Raw genomic sequence first — 11338 nt, 5'->3', positions numbered from 1 at the left:
GCAATCTTGCGAAGCTTCTAGTACTTTTTTAGGTCTGAGATTCTGGGAGCTGTTGATGTTCGATCAAGCGCAGAGTTGGTTGCTTAGGCAGTGTAGTGTCTCTGATGCTCAAGCGCAGAAGTGGTCGCTCGAGCGGTCTATTCGGGATCAACATCTTTAAAAGTCAATTTTTGGTCCATTTTTCTTTAGTTTATCATATTCTTCTCTCTCTCTCTCTCTCTCTCTCTCTCTTTTCAGCCATTGCTGGGCTTCAAGCTCATAAAATCTTGGTTTTTGTAACGCTCCGACTTTTATTACCCGAATTTATTACCAAATCCTTATATTATTACTATTGTAAAAGATTGTATCCATTCAAGAACAGGTACAAAATAAATAGTAACATTTTCTCATGACAATGATGATGATATTTAGATAAGACATGGTACAATGCCTTTAGGATTACATTGAATAACAATAAATAATAACAAAAAGGGTTTACCCTTATACAATACAAGGCTCTCGACCAACAAATAAAAGGTCCCGTGGCCAACAAAGTAAAAGACATCAGGTCCCGAACAATCATCCAGCCATGTACCTGAAAAATTTGTTAACACGTGGGATAAGCACTAAGCCCAGTAGAGATCTTAAAGATTCTAACCAATCACATCATATAGATAAAAATGATCATGCATAGACCATATTATACTATATAAGTAGTATGACAATTAATACCCAAAAGTGTACTCATAATAATATGTTTTTTTCCAAAAGTTCCTCTTTACAAATCACAATATTAAAAAAAAAAAAAACATTTATTCTCTTTGAAATTCTCATTTAGCTTCCAACACACATTTCAAAACCCCATTCTTTTTTTGATAAAACCCTCCATGTTAACATAAAAGAATTTCACTTAAACATTTGATTAAAAAACACAACCCTATAAACACGTCATAACCCAATTCCACCTCTTACTACACCATATGCATTTACACACCAACACATCAACTATCTTCCCAAGCAATAGGCACAAGGGCTAAAAGACAACCACGACACGAAAACCAATAATGCATATGTCTAAAAATAAATAACTGAGAATAATGTATACAACCAATTTCATCTACACCGACATAGAACATGAATGACAGATTCCACAACACAGATAACATATAACACTTTACCGACCTCACTCGGAAGGGGGTGCCCTATAGGTCATACTTTATCGGGTGCAAACCAGAAGGGACGAAGAATCTATCACAAGGCACCACACTTTGCCGGCTTAGATATGACGGGAAACGGACCCCCAAATAACATCACATTAAAAGCATAACAAGCTAACCAACATCAACAATGCACGGGTGTAATACATACACCTAATCCAATTATCACAACATTGACCACTTATTAGTTAATTACATTAACCAATTACTTTCAAAATGTGCTCCACCCATCACCATTCCACACGGTTTTCCTTTATTTCTAAACATTCCCAAAATACGGTACAAGTTGTTATTCATCAAACCATCACTAGCCAACAACAATCTCACAACGTAAATCACGACACCAAAAATGGAATAGTCTATTCACAAATTTCTATCTACAACTAACATCACATCCTCCCACATCACATAATCCAACCTACAATAGTACTCATAGCCTATATCTAACAACAATCAATACCATGCTCCACCGATGGTGAAGGACAAAACTCTAGACACCAATTACATAGTAAAAACAATAAATACACCCTTAGGTAATTCCATATTTCCGTTCATTCCAAATCTATCATGTTTTATAAAAAGATAATTTGTCCCACTTTGTTCCGAATACAAAACCTCACTACTCCAAATCCCAACAAGCACAACAATAGCCAACATCTACCAATATTAATCCAAAACCCCAATATTTATAAACAATCACAACATAACCCAATTTTTATTTAGCATTAATCTTTCTCCTTAACATTCCAAAATTTACAAATGAAATACCAAACCTTCCAAACCCACATCCTAAAAACATGCATTTACAACCCAAAATCATTTGTAAACATAACCCCCAATTCCACAAATTTAACCCAAGCCAACCATATGCATTTTAACAAAATCAACTATAAAACTATATTTTTAAATGCCATAAAATTACCACAAGTCTATCTATAACGAGGTATTGAAAAGAAGCTCTAGAATCCCTACCTCTTGAAGTGAAGAGGAGAAAAGCCAAAAATCCACGAGCTACGAAAACACGATCTACTCAGATTAAATGGAAGCCCTAAGCATGCTCTATCATTTTTCACAAAGGGCCATTGTTGAGAAACCACTAGATCAAGGTATATTTATAGAGAAAAGGCAAGTTTTAGAGAGAGAAGCACTAGATTTAGGTTTTTTAGAATGTCTAGAGAGAGAGAGAGAAATGAAAAAGTGATCAAAAAAGTGACTTTTACAAACTGATATACGTGCAGACCACTCGAGTGCAAGAAGTATCACTCGAGCATCCAGACACAAAAGTTGTAACTGCTCGAGCATAGGAAATGACCACTCGAGCGTAGAATACAAACTCCTAGAATATTTGCAGACAATGGACAACCGCTCGAGCTCAAGAAGGACCGCTCGAGCGTAACACCGCTCGAGCTCAAGAAACACTGCTTGAGCGAAGAATCCACCCTCCCAGTAGTTTTGCAAACCTACAAAAGTACTGAGAGTTTTCAAAGACTGCTCGAGCGCAAGAAGCTTCGTTCGAGCGTAGAGACAAAAATCTGGGCAATAACAGCTTTGAAAAACAAGCAACCAACCTGTTAAAAACATAACCAAGGCACTCCTATAACCAAACTCAATGAGGAATAAGAAGAATAAAGACAAGGCAACCATTCAAGACAAGGAAACCAGATCCAAAACACTAAATGGGTCGGGTCTAAATCAGAATCATTATAGTTTTCCTCTCTTTTTGCCAGTTTTCCATCCCATGTTCCTTATATAAAAACAAAGAGCACGTCGAGGGCTTCCTATCAATCTGAGCGGATCATGTTTTTCATCGACATTGGATTTTTGGGGTTCTTCCTCTGCTTGCTTGAGGTAGGTATTTCTTTACTTCTCTTCAGTATTTTCTAATAGATGGATGGGTGGTAGATTTATATTGCATAAAAACCGCATTTTGAGGAAATTTTCATAAAAGCATGTAAATAAAGTTAGGGTTTTCAAATTATGGGGGTTAAACTTATGGTTTGAAGTGGAATATGAACAAATTGGAGTTACTAGAATGTAGTTTTGTGCCTTAGAGTAAAAAGCCTTAAATTTTGTTAAACCCTAGTTATGGTTTCTTTGTTACGAAGATAAAAGATTGTTTAATTGACCCTAAATTCTTGGAATTAAGTTTATGCTTGGTTAAGATGAGTATAAATGATGATAAGTTGTTGTTGTGAAAATGATTATGGTATATGAGGGTTATGTTGGAGAAATTAATATTGGAAATTGAATCAATAAATATTAGGTAGAGTATGATAACAATTGTGTTGTGTAATTGAGTATAAATAATGTGGAGAAGTAAAGAATGAAATGGGATACAAATTGTAATTGTTTCTAAAGATAAATCTTCATGCTTATGGTGGATGTGTTGTTGGGTTAATGTGTAATGGAAATGATGAATGATGTTATTGGTTTTGTCTATGAGTTGTAATAATGATTAACATGATGAGCTGATGGATGGTGTTATTGGAATAAGTGTTTGTTTCCTTCTAACTTGTGACTGGTAAAGTGTGGCGTTTAATAAAGGTTTTGCCTTCCTTCCAGAGTAGTTCCTGGAAAAGTGTGTGGTCTGTTGAGATATGTAGAGGTTCCGCATTCCTTTTGGCTTGTGACCGGTAAAGCGTGAGGTTCAACGTTCCTTTCGGCTTGCGACCAGTAAAGTGTGGTCCTTGATAGAGGTTCTGCATTCCTTCTGGAGTAGTGCTTGGAAAAGCGTGTGGTTCATTGATATTGGTAATGGACTCGGTTATTGTTTGTGGACTTGTATGGAATGATTATAATGGGATTGATACGTGTGAATGTTATAAATGGAAATGAATTGATTTGTTTTATATTGATTGGTTATTTGGTATACGTTGAAATAAGTGTAGTTACATGTATATAATGAAGTTATGTGGATGATTGTGGGAAATGGCTAGTTGTGACGTAAAAGGTGGGGATATATGATCATTAGTAATGCATGGTTCATAGACCTAGAAGCTTTATGAAATGTTAAAAAGGGACTTTTAAGAAAGAGTTTTCTTCGAAAAGTTTAGTGGATTTTCATGAGGTAGGTACTACCTATGTGTATTGTATTTTTAATATAAAAGGCTCATTATTTATTTATATATCATCCTTTGGCATTCATGATCGGATGCATCTATTGACATTATTGTTGAGAATCATTGTAGATCCCTATTGGACATATTTGTTCATCCCACATTATTTTACCATTTTCAGGAACGGAGTCTGAAACACCTATTTGAAGATTTGAGGAGTCCATTTTCTTTCATGTGTGTTTGTAATTCAAAGGGTAAATGATATATATATATATATATATATATTGTGATGTGAGGTTTATGAGTGTTTTCTTGTGTAATTATTTATTCTGAGTATTTCAATGTAAATCTTGGCATGTATTATTGTTGTAATTATTCGAGAGAGAACATTTTTTATTTACTTGAGTGTAACATTATTCTTAGACATGTTATGTAATTGGACTTAAATTAAAGGTTTTGGTAATGTATCCGGATAATAAAATTTGGGGCGTGACAGTATGTTTCCTGTTACTCTCTTAAGTTTTTCTGAGGTAAATTTCATGTTCTCGCATATCCTTTGAACTAATATTTTCATTATAATGATGTGAAAGGGATAGATTATTCATAGAATTTAAATTTGCGTAATATGATTTGTAATGTATATTCTTTAATGATGAATGGAGAGAAATATACTCTTGCCCCCCCCCCCCCAAAAAAAAAAAAAAAAAAATGGGAATCATGCTTATGCTAAAATATGTGCTTTATATTGATTTAATGATTTTCTAGGCATATGAACAATTATATCTTGGACATGCTTCAATTGTAGAATTACCTTAGCTCGTTGTGAATATATCGAGATTAAGTTATCATTAGCTATAATTTGTATTATGCATAATGCTTATGCTATAATTGTTAAATCTCTTAGATTACTTGTTGGTATCAGTGGGAGAGAAACAATTTAGTTCTGAGCACTTTGTATCCTATCTCCTATTGTTCTTGTTAATGTAATAGGGGAAGAATTCAACTAAGTTGAACTAGAATGGTTTTTCAAATCCGCTTAGTTTGCATTTTGTTCTGGTATCAAACATATGGGCTTGCTCTTTCAGTCCCGTATGGTACTTCCATATTGTTATTATCTATTTGCCCATTATTAAAAATTGGTATGAGTTTGAAAAGGATGATTATTTGGGATATAATGAGACTTGTCTTTTTTCATCATCATCCCATGTTGCTGAGCGTTGCCAACTTCCTTTTTTGTTTTTGATCATGTTACAAAGGGAAAGAGAGCAGAGTGTTTTGGTATATGTGTTTTTGGTATCTTATCTCTTACAAACATAATCTTTGGCGTATTATTTTTGATAATGTAAGAATAAAATGTTTTCTTTAGGGGGAGAGAGACTTAAACATTAGCTCTTTATTTAGTTTTGATAATATCATAGAGGGACAAAATGAAAGAATGTTTATGAATGTGAATGTGAATGTGAATATGACTTTGAGCATGCCTTGAGGGAGAGTTGTTCATCACCCCAAACAAATCAAAACATCCTTGTATGCCATCATCAAAATGGGAGCGATTGTTAGTCATGCATGACTAACATGAATTTTAATGATTCCTGTGTTTATGTTTTGATTTTGTTTTCAAGAGTTAAATTGATTGAAATCTCATAATTAATTTAACATCATGATTTATTCTCTCTTTGTCTCATTTATGTTCATTAGAGACCCAAAACAAGCAATGAACCAAGTAGTAGAACACAACAACAAAGAGCAGCAAGAAAAGGAGGTCAAGCCACTACTGGGTGGTCGACCAGCCGGTTGACCGGGTGACTAGTCAGTGCAAGTTTTGTCCAGATTTTAGAAACATAAACTTGTCTATTGCGGCCATCACCTTCACGATCGGGACTCGATTGGACGACCGGGGGGATGACCACCTAGCTCAAAAGTTCGCTTTGGACATCCGGTGGACGACCACTATGTGTGAATCAATTCTGCAATGACTAGTTTTCAGATTCAACTTCCCAAGGGCTATCTGATCTATACCCATTCTTCAACGAGCAAAACTCACATGGTTAGAAAACACTTTTCTAAATAATGCTTTATCGATTATCACCATCACTAATGAGAAGAAAAGAATGGGCCTTGTTAGATTGAACAGAGCACTCACCTCTATTGTATACAAAGTTGTGAAAAAAAAAAGAGGAAGAGCATAACAATAAGCCAAAGACATTTTCACATCCTTTATCAATCTCACATTCTCCAGTATCTGGGTAGCTGAAAAGTTCTTCGTATTTGTTTCTGTAATGGTTCGGGTCAAGATCTGAGTTTTTAGTCAAAAATTGGACATAGTCTGAAAATTTTCCAATTGTAAAAATTGGATTTTTCAAAACATACGATTTTGAAAATAATGTGTCAATAATTGTTCCTTGTATATTAAATAGTCTAATTTGGTTTTATGAGATTTTTCTATGAGGTATTGATTACTTTATTTCAATGTCAAACTTAGAAATTTTAATTGGAAAATTATTTTGATGCTAAAATTGGGGGAGTCACTTTTTGATTTAATTGGATTTTATTTTTTTATTTTTGTATTTTTTTATTTTTTTTTTGAATCCAAATTGGGGGTATTTCCTTATTTACATTATAAACTTAAGTAAATGAAATATAAATGTAAGAGGCTAAACAAAATTATTTACTTAAATAGTTATATATGGAAATAAGGTTGATGTGTTGGGAGTGTCTTAGGAACTGAGCTATGGGACTAGCTGTGTCTAAGGTGATCGCTTGAGCGGTCAAGTGGTCGTTCGAGCAGAGATGCGAGGCTCCCAGTATTTTCACTATAGACGTACAAAACTTTGGAGAGATTGCGTTCATCACTTAAGTGGTGAAATGTTCGCTTAAGTAGTCTGTTCGGAATTAGAAATTAAAAAAATCATTTTGGCCCATTTTTCTTCATTCTTTCCAGATTCTTTCTCTCTCCTCTCTCTTTTTCCAGCTATTGTTAAGCTTTAAAGCTCTTTAAACCTTGGATTTCATCTCCTTTTAGCGAGAATCTCACCTAGTCCCTTCTACAAAAATGATAAGCACAACGAGGGCTTTCTATTAATTTGAGTAGATCATGTTTTTGTTGAAGTTGGTCTTCTGGGTTTCTTCTTCTTCTTGCTGAAGTTAGGGATTTCTTTGCCTTTTCTCAATATTTTCGTATAGAAAGATGGGTGGTATGTTTTTATTGCATAAAACCTTATGTTGAAAGGGATTTTCTTGGAAAGCATGTAGAGGGAGTTAGGGTTTCTAAGTCAAAAGAGTTGAACATGTGAATAAAGTAGATTATGGAAGTTTTGGTGTTAAGGGAATATGATTATGTACTTTTAGGTAGAAATCCCCAAATTTTATCTAAACCCTAGTTTTGAATTTTATTTTAACATGGGATTTTTCTTTAGTTGGTCTTTGATTCTTGAAATTGAGTTGATGCTTGGTTGAATTTGGTATGAATGATGATTATTAGATGTTAAGAGAACAATCCTTGTGGGATATGTTCATGTTATAGTAATTGGTGATGGAATTTGGTGTTATTAACTATGGGAAGTGTATGATATTAAATGGATTGTGTAATTTGAGTAAAATAAGTTTTAATTGAGGTTTGTGAAAAACAAATCACATTTGTTTATAAAGAAGAAATTTTACATTTATTATTAAATGTGAAGTTGGTGTAATTTTTCTAAATTGAAATAAGGAATTGATGGGTTAAAGTTTTGGACAGAGAGTCCGTTTTCTTTTGGCTTGTGACTAGTAAAGTGTGATGCTTGATAGAGGTTTAGCATTCTTTCCGAAGTAGCGCTCGATAAAGCGTGTGGATTGCTGGGCTATATGGAGGTTCTGCTTTCCTTTTAGCTAGCCATCAGTAAAACGTGGCGCTTGAGATAGGTTCCAGCTTTTCTTCCAAAGTAATACCCAGTAAACTGTGTTGGAATGGCTTGGTTGACAAAGCCAAGTGTTGGCACGTGGATATTTGTCATTAATTATGTAATAATTTTCTATGTGTGAAGGTGATGAATGGTATTGGAGAATTGAATTGTGTAAATGGGATAAGATTGAAATGAACTAATTGTATAATTTTAATATGCTAAATGTGATTTTACGTGTATGTGTTTGGTGTTTTGCGAGTGTTGGTAAGGTGACGAGTTATGGCGTAATTAATAAGTATGAAATATGAACTAGAAGAAGTAAATGATTAGTTGGCCTAAAACCTTTATCTAAGGAAAAATAGATTCAAAGAAATCATTTGACTGAGTTCTGACAAGACAAAAAGGTAATAAAAGAGTTCTACAAGATATGTTAAGTGGGATTTTTGCAAACGAGTATCTATATATGTAATCTATTTTTGCATATAAAAGAGCACATTATTACTTATGTATCATCTTATAGCTTTCATGATCACATTGTAGACACCCCATTTTTGACCGACCTTTAGACTCAGACGTCACCAGTTGAGCGCTCGGTGATGTTGCATATTGTGCTCGTTTTGAGGTTTCAGAGTCTCTTTTGTGCTTTGCTTCGGTTTGCGAACCAGGTTCTGTTTTCTCCGTTTTCTCTTCCCGATGGGAGGGAGAGCTCTCGTAGACCATCTCTCAGTGGCCGTAGGCTACGTTTCGTGGTCGTAGGCCATTTTTTCCGTTTGGAGCCCGGTTTTCGGTTTTTAGAGCCGTCGGCCGTGTGCCTCGGTTCGGGACCGCTTAACTACCTCCGTTTGCTCCGATTTTTGGCACACCTATTATTTCCTCCCTTTAGAGGAACACTGTGGCCCGGGAGACCACCTTCGTGGTCATACGCCGCTTCCGGTTCCTAACAGCTTGTTTTTGGGGCCCCGAACTGCGCGTTTTGGTCCCCGAACCTTCGTTTTGCATCCGTTTTGGTCCATTTTTGGTAGGGTCCCTATTTTCATTGTTAGGGAGGTGATAGGATAGTGGACGGCCACCTATTCCCCTGAAAAGCCATTTTTCTCATTTTCTCTCTCCAAAAGCCGATTTTTCTGACAGAAAGCTGGTTTTTCCTACTTTTGAGCCACATTTTCTGGCTTTTCATACCACCATTGTGATCTACTCATCTGGGAGGCCACCTTTCTGGGTAGGCCGACCAACAATTTTGCTTGAACCTTTTGACCCCTGGTCGGCCGACCAGGGGGAGTGGCCGGCCGGCCACTTGAACTGGCCGGCTTGCTTATTGTTTTTCCCCTCTTTGAGTGTAATCCAGCTGTGCCAGCTGAAGATCATTTGGTGCATCCTCCATATACGTGTATGGAGGATCTTTGAAGCTTCCAAGAGAAGCTTTGGCCTCTCTTCTCTATAAGAGAGGCCCTCCTCTTCATATCAGCTGTTTAGACAAAAATTGCTTAAGGCAAATTACCTCCCTCCTCCATTGTTACTACTCAAAGCTCCAAAACCCTCACTTTCTTGGCCCATTTACACTACAACCCATAGCACCACATCACCATCATCCATTCCAGCCCCTTGGAAGTCATTTGTAGAGGTTGAAAGCTCATTTCCTTGGACCAAAGACTGCTGGAAAGTTGGGCTACAAGGGTAAGCTCCTATTCTCCCCATTTTTACACTATTTTGTTCTATATCTTAGCCCCTTTTTCTTACATTTTTGGGCTTCGGCCTGAACTAAAAAAAGTCTTATTTTGAGCTCATCTTCATATTTGATTGAAGACTTTTCTCTGTTTGAAGTCTTCTACTCCTCCTTTGTGCTTTATCCCTCTTTTGGGGCTTATTTTGCATGATATATTAGCCCTATTTTTGAGCATTTATGGGCTTCGAGCCAAACTGTGAAGTATCTTATTTTGAGCCCCTCTTCAACTTTGTTGAAGGGATATTGACCATTTGAGGCCATATACGACCCCTTTCCCTTTATCTCTCTTTTATGGCTATTTTTGCATCATATTTTAGCCTTACTTGTGAGCATATTCGAGATTTTCTATAAACTGTAAAGTATCTTTTTTTGAGCCCCTCTTCAACTTTGTTGAAGGGATCTTTGCTGTTTGAGGCTTTTTTCTGCCCTGTTTGTTCAATCTCTCTTTCAGGGCTGTTTTTGCATGATACATTAGCCTTATTTGTGAGTCATTTTAGACCTCGACCTAAACTGAAAAAAATCTTTTTTTGATATCATGTTTATGTTTCATTAAGGTTTATTCTCTGTTTGGGGTCATCTTTCCCTATGCATGCTTCATTCCTTCATGATTAAGGCTATGCATTAGAGCACTTGCATTGGCCATGGTTTAGCCTCTTAGCCACTAAAATCTAGTGGATTTTCAGTAGCTTTGATGCATTTTTGAGGGCCAAAATTAGAGGGGGGTGACCCCCTCTCTCCTTGTCTTGTTTGGGGATCTTTTAGGCCTTCCAAAGGGACCCTATTTTGCATGCATCGAAGTCACTTTCCAGGCCTCATTCTGAGGGTTTTGAGGTCTACCTTGGCTCTTTCTGAGGCCCATTTTGTCATATTTTAGGTCTATGTTGCATGTGTAGACCAATCCCATTCAAGGCCCTTCAAAGAGTCCTTTCTTTGCATGTTCCCTAGACCAATTTTAGGGTCAATTTGGTGAGTTTTAGGGCTGTCATATTTGATTTCCAGAGTTGGTTGTGCCATGCTAAGTGTCCTTGATGCATGTGCTTAATTACCCCTTGTATGCCCTTCCAAAGAAGCCTCTCATTTTTGCACATATTCGCTGCATTTCAGTGATTATTTGGACATATTTTAGCATGTTTAATTCACTGATTTTTTCTGGTTTGGTGAGATTTCATATGCTTCATATGCATGCCATGTAAACCATGTTTGCTAGTCAAAGTTGCATGCTATTTTAGTCCATCATGCTAGCATCTTTTGGTCATGCTTTGGACTAGAAATGTTCATGTTTTTGGACTTGCTTGACTCTGTCTTTGTGCTTCATGATCAAATAATGCATGCTTTGTATAGCTACAAGTCAATACATGTGCCTAGTTTTGAGTTTTGGGGCTTACTCCATGCATCGGGTGCCATGTTTGCATGATTCGGGACCATTTAGCATTGTGTTTCAGTCCTGAAAATTACATGTTTGAATGCCATGCTTCATCCTTG

Source organism: Camellia sinensis, chromosome 11, assembly GCF_055761805.1.
Source record: "Camellia sinensis isolate YWXY chromosome 11, ASM5576180v1, whole genome shotgun sequence".
Taxonomy (NCBI): domain Eukaryota; kingdom Viridiplantae; phylum Streptophyta; class Magnoliopsida; order Ericales; family Theaceae; genus Camellia; species Camellia sinensis.
The sequence above is the reverse complement of the archived record's forward strand: the minus strand, read 5'-3'. Positions refer to the sequence as shown.